The sequence below is a fragment of the Podarcis bocagei genome (genome assembly GCF_964188305.1).
Source record: "Podarcis bocagei genome assembly, chromosome: 8".
Classification (NCBI taxonomy): domain Eukaryota; kingdom Metazoa; phylum Chordata; class Lepidosauria; order Squamata; family Lacertidae; genus Podarcis; species Podarcis bocagei.
In genome coordinates, this window is record NC_138133.1 from 61,422,322 (window position 1) to 61,431,700 (window position 9,379).

A 9,379-nucleotide genomic window follows, 5' to 3' on the forward strand; every position below is an offset into this window, starting at 1 on the left:
GATAGACAACTTCAAGGCAACCTCCATTCTCCCTTCTTTATCTTTCAGCTGGACTTGGACCAATACCTGCTCAAACAGAGGACTATCCTCTGTAAAATAGGACACATGACCATGGTTCTATGGCTCTAAGTCCAGTCAAATAAATCAAAAGAGACTCCTTACTTGCCACTTCCTTATTTTGTCTGTGTTCCTTTCTGTTTGGTTCCGTTCCCAAGAAAACACGTCAAAACATTTTTTTGAGGTTCAAAGTTTCACAAGTTTCCAGTGTCAGTTTTATGAATACAATTTGTACATTTGTATTGCAAATGTCCATAGCCATCTGATTATGCTTCTGACTGCAAGAAATTCATATTTAACTGTCTAATGTTTTATGTATTTATTGCAGCAATGTCGCCTTGTTCCATCCCAGGTGGGGCCTGATACATGGGAGGATTCTAGTTCACTGCACATTTTGGAGTTAACTGTTCCATTTTGCCTGCTTGGAACCATGTACAGATAGCAACAACCATTACATGTGTATTAAGCATGTAATTAATTTACTGAACCACACATGGGTCTGAATTGTACTTTTGAGGTGGTCTGAGGGTTTATAAGGAAGGAGCTAGTTCTAAGAAGCCATTCCAATAATATCTCATTAAACCATGAGGAATTTCCTCATTTGGGACCTCTGTATTGTCACAACCCAATATACTGTATATTAACAAACTATTGTTAATTCGTGCCATAATAAAAACTTTACGATCTGGAAGAAAAAAATAGAGAAATTCCTTATGCTTTCCTTATTCATGATACCTGAAGTAAATAACTGTCTTCTTTGTTTAAAACATACTAATGCAGGAATGTTGTTGAGACTGGGCATGATCATATTTGTATCTTTGACATGTGATCAAACGTTTTCCAAAAGGCACATTTCCCCCCCACCACCTTAAACCCTCTTGATACTTTAATGTCTTTGTGAGAGTTGGTCAACCATATTACAAAGACCAGCAAAATGGTCACTATAATGATAAGAAGATATAGGTGGTATCTACATATTGCAAGGAAAATGTTCTCACAGTGGGTGGAATCTAACAGAAGAACTTTTGATCTAGCTGAAGAATCTGCTAACAGAAGAGGAGGGTGGACTAAGCCCTCCTCCACGTGGTCTGCAGCAATCCCACAATCAGCTCCAGAGAAGTTATTCTAGAACAAGGTAGAAGGTGTTGATGGTTGTGGGCTGAGGACTGAAGGAGGAATCAGGGGGGGGGGGGGAATTGCTTCTCTCTACTTCCATTAGCAGATGCACCTGCAAAATCAAAAGGCTCCCCTGGAGTGTAAGAGCACGAAATGGATTCCGCATGTACAGGAATCTTAAGAATTGTGGTGAAATATTAGGAATTATGGGGAAATAAATTGGGAGCTTTATTAATCCACTTAGACATTCTGGGGGTAGGGTGGGGTGGGGAGTTGGTGCTATACTTGGAAGAATTGTGTGACTGTCCTGAGGAGAAATGTCAAGCAACAGGAGGTGGTGGGAAGAGTATGCTTAGAAAAAACCCCACACAATTCTCTCTCACAACCCAATTTCCTGTGGCATTCTACTTAAAAGGAAAAAAAAGGGGGGGGGGAGAATCCAAACAGGAAAAATCAGTTTCTGTTCTGGAAAAGAATGGCGAATTGCAAGAGCCCTCATCTAACCTCCCTTCCACCCTACATGGCATTGGATAAGGCGGATACAGAGGTGGATTTTGGGCAGAGCAACCAGTTCCATTGCACTGGGTGCAGAGCCTAGGGGGTGCCACAGGGTGCTGCAACTATGACATAGTGAATTGAGCAGAATGGAGGCTGAGAGGTGGGGGTGGGGGTGAATTTTGGCCTTGCACAGAGGGCTGCTGAAATGTGAAAGACCAAAGTCTGTCCATGGTGAATAAAATGTTTTCCACCTCTCCCCAGCCTAGGTCTGTATCATTCGAGCTTCTGCAATTATTCTCTTCCCAATACAACAAATTTCTCCTCATCCAAAAGTTCCTCTCACAGCTGAACCACCCATTGTTTGAGAGGGGACAGATTTACAGCCTTGTGCAAACCTCATGCTTCCCTTTTCCCCACAGAAAGTAACGTTTATTAAACTTATTTATTTTAGTAAGTAATTTATAGATCGCCCTTTGCCAAAAGACCAAAGGGCAGTTTACAACATAAAGATAACACAATGGCCATACAATGGAAGCATTTAAAAACAATTATTTCAATACAACTCATAATAAGAGCAGTAGCATTAAACTACAGTAAGCCCACATCTTATGTGAGGGTTACATCTGGGGAATCGCTCTTGGAGCTAAAATAGCATATAGTCAAAACCCATTGGGTTCAATGCTGGGTAGGAGAGCCAAAGTCATTTTTCCTGGAACCCTTTCCACCCACTTCCCCCCCTCCTCCTCCTCCTTCTTCTTCTTCTTCTTCTTCTTCTTCTTCTTCTTCTTCTTCTTCTTCTTCTTCTCATCATAGAATCATAGAGTTGGAATAGACCACAAGGGCCATCGAGTCCAACCCCCTGCCAAGCAGGAAACACCATCAGAGCACTCCTGACATATGGTTGTCAAGCCTCTGCTTAAAGACCTCCAAAGTAGGAGACTCTACCACACTCCTTGGCAGCAAATTCCACTGTCAAACAGCTCTTACTGTCAGGAAGTTCTTCCTAATGTTTAGGTGGAATCTTCTTTCTTGTAGTTTGGATCCATTGCTCTGTGTCCACTTCTCTGGAGCAGCAGAAAACAACCTTTCTTCCTCCTCTATATGACATCCTTTTATATATTTATTTCTTCTTCTTCTTCCTCCTCCTCCTCCTCCTCCTCCTCCTCCTCCTCCTCCTCCTCCTCCTCCTCCTTCTTCTTCTTCTTCTTCTTCTTCTTCCCATACACATTATGCTGAATGAGCACAAGTTAAATGTGTGTGGGCTTGCTGCATTCATAAATGACTACAGTCACCATTCTTTTCATCCAAAAGCATGCTGGGAAGATGTGTGTGGTCATCTCAGCAGGAATAACATTCCACAGGCCTGGAATCAGCATAAATGGCCCTTCTATGTACCACAGTGCTGTGCACTTCATCGTGCACAAGAACCACCACTCTGCTATCTTTAAGGTACAGATAGTTTGATATGGGAGAAAGTATGTAGGCCTGAGGCCATTCAGGATGTTAAACATGAAAGTAAGTACCTTGGAGTTTTGGTCTGGGAAAGAACTAGCAACCATTGAAGTTGTTTTAAAATGAGAGTTATATGCCCTCAGCCTGCCACTCCCATAACGGCCTTGGATGTCACATTTCACACTAGTTGCCCTTTCTGAACTGACTTTAAGGGCAGTCCCACACAGAGCACATTACAGTAGTCCAACCGGGAGGTTACCAGAGTGTGGACGTCTATGACCAGGCTGTCCCTATCCAGGAAAGGCAATACATTGGTTCCTCAGGTTACAGATGCTTCAGGTTACAGACGCCTCAGGATACAGTCTCTGCTAACCCAGAAATAGTACCTTGGGTTAAGAACTTTGCTTCAGGATGAGAACAGAAATTGCTCGGCGGCAGCGGCAGGCCCCATTAGCTAAAGTGGTGTCTCAGGTTAAGAACAGTTTCAGGTTAAGAACAGACCTTCGAAATGAATTAAGTTCTTAACCCGAGGTGCCACTGTAGTTGGTACACCAGCTTGAGCTGGTCATAAGCATTCCTGGTCGCTGAAGACCTCAAGTAATGATGATGATAATAATAATAATTTTATTATTTATACCCCACCCATCTGCTGGGTTTCCCCATCCACTCTGGGTGGCTCCCAACAGAACACTAAAAACAGAATAAAATTCAAACATTAAAAACTACCATAAACTGGGCTGCCTTCAGATGTCTTCTCAAGGTCAGATAGTTGTTTATTTCCTTGACATCTGAAGGGAGGGCATTCCACAGGGCAGGCACCACTACCGAGAAGGCCCTCTGCCTGGTTCCCTGTAACTGCACTTCTTGCAGTGAGGGAACTGCCAGAAGGCTCTCAGCGCTGGACCTCAGTGTCTAGGCTGGACGATGGGGGTGGAGACGCTCCTTCAGGTATACTGGGCCAAGGCCATTTAGGGCTTTAAAGGTCAGCACCAATACTTTGAATTGTGCTCGGAAATGTACTGGGAGCCAATGTAGGTCTTTAAGGACCAGTGTAATATGGTCTCGGTGGCCACTCCCAGTCAACAGTCTGGCTGCCACCTTCTGGATTAGTTGTAGTTTTTGGGTCACCTTCAAAGGTAGCTCCATGTAGAGTGCATTGCAGTAATCCAAGCAGGAGATAACTAGAGCATGCACCACTCTGGCGGGACAGTCTGCGGGCAGGTAGGGTCTCAGCCTGCATATCAGATGGAGCTGGTAGACAGCTGCCCTGTACATAGAATAATGATGGTTCAAGGAGCCATATTTACTCATAAGAGTAGATATAGGTGTAAAGAGTAAATATAAGGCTAAAGAATAACTGGCAACTATTTACTTACACAACACAGGACCATAGGAATCTGCTTTCTAGTGAGCCAGACCACTGGTCCATCTATCTCAGCATTGTCTACCCTGACTGGTCGTGTCTGTCCAGGATTTCAGATGGGGTTTTCTCCCAGCCCTACCAGGAGATGCTAGGAATTGAACCTGAAACCTTCTGCATGCAAAGCAGATCCTCTACCCCTCCCTTCCTCAAAAGAATAGCAAAGAGGAGTACTTTGAAACATACGTTTGGGGTTCCAGTTAAAGGCTCTGTTCATCCCCCAATCATCTTGTTGCTTTCTGCCCATTTAACATGCATCATAGGACTTAGTTGGAGCCATTTAGAAGAGTCCTGTGTATTATTATGAGAGTCCCTCTTTTCTCTATATCCAGAAAAATGAGTGAATAGATTCCTTATTGCAAGGACTGATAATGACTTCTGCATTTGGCTGCTAGTAGTGATTTGATTTTTTTCCAGAGGTTGAACTTTATGAAGAAACATGAGCAATACTGCAAAAAAGGCCCAGAACAATCAAATGAAAAGTTCAAACAATGCACTAAAACTCTTCTGTCAGCGGAAAAAAAGAATATTCAGGCTTTGCAGCAAAAAATAACGCCAGTTTATTTGAAAGAAAAAGGGTTGCAATTTTGGAAGGCAAAGGGGCGACGACAGTAATCATAAGAGGCCCCAGCCATCTTAAGGGGGTTGACTTTGGTGAAAGTCCAGGTAATACAGAATACCCCTGTAATTTGGGGGTGGCAAGGTAGGGAAAACGGGCATCTTAGCTATCTCCTCTGACATGGACACATTTGAAGGCCTATGAGAGGGATGAACAAGAAGAGACAACCAGGAATCAGACTCATTTTAGACTCTGGGACAGCTCAGTCAGGAGAGCATGAGACTGTTAATCTCAGGGTTGTGGTTTTGAGCCGCACCTTGGGGGAAGAACTATTTCATTGCAGGTGATTGGACTAGATGACCAGTACCGTCCCTTCCAACTTTACAATTCTATTATTCTATGATTCTGTGTCCAGGGAATACTGAGAGGCAAAGGGAAGTGTGTTAAGAATATAAGGAGAACCTGCTAGATGAGGTCAATGGCCCGTCTAGTCCAGCATCTTGTTCTCACAGTGGCTAACCAGATGCCTCAAGGGATTTGAACTCAAGAGCACTCTCCCCTCCTGTGGTTTCCAACAACTATGGAGACAGAGTACAGCCTGGGAATTGCTTCTAAGAGTCACCCCACCTTTCCCAAAGTAATCAGCATGTGAAACTTCTCCTAGTTGCCAAGATAGAGGTGGACAGAGATGGATTTGATGTGGCCAGGTGAATTCAGTCTTGAAATTAAGGCCTGGATGGCAGATGCTAATTTTCACTTTTTAGTTACTTTGGAGGAAACAGTGGACATGCACCTGTCATAGTTCAGACAGATAGATATCAATATAGATCATCTTTATGTGACCTGCCTCCTCATTAGGAATGCTTGTCTCTTCTCACTTCTCTGAAAATGCAGGATGAAATTTTCAGTGTAAAAATAGCTGTCCGCATGATATAAAGCCATTACTCTACTTTTCAAATCTTTTGATTTATGGTGAGGACATATTTTTTGTGTATTATCAGGGTGCTACCTTCACTGACTTTTCTAGGGCTCCTAGTCAGTGCGGAAGATTTTAAACACCTTCACCTGAATTGAGTTCACAATCCCCTTCAGACCTTCCTACTGAACATGGGGAAGTCGGCCTGAAGAGGGCCGGACTGGCACAGGTGGCTCCTTGCCCCTCCACCAATATAAATGGATGCCTGCAAGGTCTTGTGCTTGGTCTGATCCAGACATTCACAAATAGCTCAGCTGGTAGAGCATGAGACCCATGCTCTTAGGGTTGTGGGTTAGAGTCCCACATTGGGCAAAAGATTCCTGCATTGCAGGGGGTTGGACTAGATGACCCTCATGGTTCCGTCCAACTCTATGAGTCTATGAAAACAAGTCCCTGCAAGCAGAAGGCCAGGGTTGCAGTGGCCTTTACCAGTTAAGCACTTACCTGCACGAGGGGCAAGTACTTTCTCTCTCTGTGTGAGACAGACCCCACTCTTGGATTTTTTTTGGGGGGGGGGAAGTGTTAGAGCAAATGGTTCAAGCAAGAGACAATATGGAGGTAGTGATGGCTGCCATCATGAGTGGCTTTTAAAAGACAAATTCCTAGAAGCTAGGGCTCTCGTTTGCTCCTAGCCATGATGTCTATGCTCTCCATGGTCGGAAGCAGTGATGTTTCTGAATAGCAGTTGTTGGAATTGCTGAAGGAGAGTGCGCTTGGGTTCCCCAAAGGCATCTAGCTAACAAGTGAGAGAGATGATGCTGAATTACTGTAGATGGGCAATGGCCTAATCCAGTAGGCTTGTCATACTATTTGCATGTGGCATAGGGGTCAGAGAGACATGGGAGACGGTTGCAACTATGCTCCTTTGTAATGTGGTGCCCTCATGCTTCCTTTTGTGGGGTGATCTCTTCTGGCAACCACAGCTGTTGGGGTGGAGTGTATGAACTGATCTACTTATGTAGCTATAGACAGGCACATGTCTGCTTAAGGAGCTAATGCTTTGAGGATCTTTACTAGAGACAGTTGCGCACCACAGACTTTATTGCAACAAATACGATTACTCTGTAAATATCAATACCGCTTTGCTTATTTTGGGTAAAATTAGCCAAAACCACTGAATGTCAATATTGTTTTGTTTGCTATGGGGAATTAGCAAGGACCACATGGTTTATTATGATTGGACTATTTATTTACAAAAAAAGAGAAAGAAAACCCTGGCAGACAGTAAATAAAACATCTTTGCAACTTGAAGTGCCAATATTAGTATTACAGGACAGAAAAGGCGGTTAGTTGAATGCAAAGAAAAACTCAGAGGGTGGGATTAAATGACAGTTTCCTCAGAGTAGACCCACTGAACTAAATGATCATGGCTAAGCTATGTCCATTAATTGCAATGGGTCTCTTCTGGGTGCCTGGACTATAAATGCATGAAAGGTCTGATCACTGTTAAGGTAATGGTAAAGGGACCCCTGACCATTAGGTCCAGTCGTGACCGACTCTGGGGTTGAAGCGCTCATCTCACTTTACAGGCTGAGGGAGCCGGCGTACAGCTTCTGGGTCATGTGGCCAGCATGACTAAGCTGCTTCTGGCGAACCAGAGCAGCGCACAGAAATGCCGTTTACCTTCCCGCCGGAGCAGTACCTATTTATCTACTCGCACTTTGACGTGCTTTCGAACTGCTAGGTTGGCAGGAGCAGGGACCAAGCAATGGGAGTTCACCCCATCGTGGGGATTTGAACCGCCGACCTTCTGATCGACAAGTCCTAGGCTCTGTGGTTTAACCCACAGCGCCACCTGTGTCCTTCTGATCACTGTTAGCGTCCCTCAAAATATGGGGAGCATGAAAGGGGCACAGTGTGTTTTGCGGTGGGGGTCAGTGCCCATCAAAATCAGTTTCCTTTAGATATTCAGATATTTCCTTTAAATATTCAGAGGAATTGGGATTGGGGAAGCTACTAGCATTGGGGCACTTGTTCCCCTTCACACACACCCTTCAGAGCTGCTTTCCATATGTTGTAACAGATTATGAGCCCAGTTTTGGAACTTCCTTCAAGCACTGAGGGTTTGGCTATAAGCCAGTGACGGCATCTGTAAAAATAACTGCAGCTCTAATTAGACATGTTCAACATTATGCAGAATGAGGTGGCAGACAATGAGGGTAGATCGCCTTCAATTCCTGAGGCAGTATTTGTGCATGTTCTCACACATAAAAAGCTCCCTGTATATTGTAAATGAACATATCTAGGATATAGCTAGGCCAAACTTTCTCCCACAATGAAGAATTTACTGCCTGCAGAGTTGTTGTTTTTTTTTTACACAATATCCAAAAATATAACTTCTTGATGCATCTTGAAATGGTATGATACTACTTTAATCCACCACCTTTTTCTGTGTGATGTAACACGGCTCGAAGGATGCAGTTATTGAATTTACGTCATGGTGAATTTGTCTTTGTTCTGGCTACAGACAAGACTGGGTGTGTGAGTCCCCTACTCCCAAAGTCATAATTTTGGGTTAAGTATGAGCTAAGAGAGGCTAAATTCTGCAAGCTGTATAAATTATGCAACATTTAATATATTTTCTTAGTTTGCATACATTCTGCAAACTCCTTTGCAAGGCTTTTACACACACACTTCTGAGCCTATCTTGACTGCTGTTAAGGACTTATTTAAATGAATACTGAGGTTCTTAGGATGGAAAATAATTTGTCAACCCAAAAATTTGCACTAATGCAGAACTGTGAAGCAATCCACAAGAAGTGAAAGTAGCTGACTAGCTGTTATCTCATCCTGCTTTTAATACACTTATAATGCAGTTCTCTCAATAGTCACTTAGTATCACTATGCTTTACAAAGTATCACTATGCTTTACAAATACAAATCAAAAAGAAGTATCCATATCAACTCCTAGGAATGTGATTTATTCACCCATGCATTCCAAAAAAGAAAAGAAAAGTATACTACTTTAAAAAGTAAACAATAATTATTCCTGAAGTGGTTTGTAAGCTGCTTTGGGAAGAACTTTGCTTGAAGATGGTACACACATTTATTAAATGAATGAAAAAAAATAGGTACGTCACTTTCCTACAGGGCCAGCCAGAATGTTTTGCTGCCCTGGGCAAAACTAAAAATGCCACCGCCATCTTGCAACCTGAGGTGGCTCAGGAAGAAAAAGGAGGTGTGCGACAGTGGCCAGCAGGCAGATTCATTGCCTAAATAGACTGCCTCACCCTGCCTCAAGAGCCCTGCATTCTTAGAGAAGTTTCCCAACTTATTTAGCTGCATTCCCATGTGATTCCCA